The following is a 1,650-nucleotide window of genomic DNA, read 5'->3' as shown; positions in this document are numbered from 1 at the left end:
ATAAAAAAAACACTATAAATATGACTTCCCCGGAACGCAATCGTGAACGGACCGAGGGGGACACCCAGCCACCCAAGAATATATATATATTTAGAATTAGAATTCCGATGAACAGCAGTTCAACTGAATGGAAAATGATCTATGTGAAGATTATTTACTTTCTGTGGAAAGCAGAAAAATATGACAGCATACAGGTTTGGAATGACATGAGGGTGAGAAAATAATGACAGAAGTGTTATTTTTGAGTGAACTATTGCTTTCAATATATCCTAAACAGCAAGCATGCCATTTATTAATCAGCGTATTTTTCCAAGCGTAGCTGCACCCTAGATGGCATTTGAATAATTGTCATACGAACAGATGCATTGTTTTCTCTCAATATATTTGCCTTTGTGACATTATTATTCCATTTAAAAAATTAGCATGAGCTGCAAATCGTCGCTTGTAGGGCAAAGAGGTGGTTTGTCTGAAGTGTGCTGAGAAAGCCAAAGTGACATCTCTCTAAATCACTGATCATAAAAAAATATGAATCTTTATCCAGGTGAATCGCCAAAGACATCAATTTATAACTCTGAAAGTGTTGTTTTCTCAATCCCAGTGAAAAATGGAGCATGTCTAGATGTTGACATTGAGAATCTCTCTCTCTCTCTGTCCTCCCTTTCGCTTTCATATGCAGGCGCTTGCCGTCTGTGACCCATCTGGTTGTCACGGTAACCTCAGGGAATCTTGTAAGATAATTAGCTAGTTGCTGAACGTGCCTCGTAATGTGGCACGACAGTGTGACCCAGTGAAAAGGAATGTGGTGAACCCGATTTGCCACGCTGCGAGGTGGAGTGTTTACCCTTTGACCTTCGTACCCTGACGGGGTCAAAGGTCAATCCACTAGCCCGAGCCCTGCGACAAGACAATTGATGTCCCGTCGCAATTTAATAATGAGGATCATGTCTGTAGCGCTCGCCCCGGCACTGGATTGATTGTCGTCCTTTCCAGGAATGACACATGCTGCCTTTCCAAGGTCTCCTCGCAGGACCCCAGTGCAACTGTTGTCCTTCCATCTGTTTTGACTCATCTCCTCCTGTTCATCAGTCTCCCTGTCTCTGACCATCACTGCCGTCTCCGACAGCGCTGTGCATTTAAATTGGAATTGAAACTTAGCCTCGGACATGAAGGCATTTAGATGCAAAGTGAGTCCTCTAGCCGCCTGTCAGTGATGATGCCAGTGCATATTGACTATATGGAGGGCAACAGGTTTCTTATTTACTTATTGCAGATGAATATTGACATTGGGATTTCTGTGCGGGTCTTTTATTTATAAAAACTCGCAAAACCAACAAATTCACAGGGCTGAACATCCCGTGTCATAAGTGGGTGTGATGCACCTTGCTTGTCCACACTGACTGCAGAACTGTTACACAGCGTGACGTAAATAGATTAATAAAAAATGACAAAAACACAACAAAGTAACAAACTTTAAATCAAAATGAAAATGGAAAATATAAATAAATTCAAATTATTAATAAAAAACTAACAGTAATCTAATGACACAAAAATAGCACTGGTTCATACCAGACATTTTATTTATTTATTTAGTTTTTTTTTTTCTTTTTTAAGAAATTTAAAATGAAGACATTATTTTTTTTTTTTTTTTTA

The 1,650-nt window shown here is 39.5% G+C and overlaps 1 protein-coding gene across 1 annotated transcript in view; it reads left to right on the top strand.

The window, feature by feature from the left end:
• LOC107674285 (plexin A3-like) overlaps nucleotides 1-1,650 on the top strand; it is a 191,374-nt gene that overhangs the window by 139,411 nt on the left and 50,313 nt on the right. The window lies entirely within an intron of this gene.

This window comes from Sinocyclocheilus anshuiensis, unplaced genomic scaffold, assembly GCF_001515605.1.
Source record: "Sinocyclocheilus anshuiensis isolate Anshui unplaced genomic scaffold, SAMN03320099.WGS_v1.1 scaffold188, whole genome shotgun sequence".
Classification (NCBI taxonomy): Eukaryota; Metazoa; Chordata; class Actinopteri; order Cypriniformes; family Cyprinidae; genus Sinocyclocheilus; species Sinocyclocheilus anshuiensis.
Note: the sequence above shows the minus strand (reverse complement) of the source record. Positions and strands in the feature narration are given on the sequence as shown.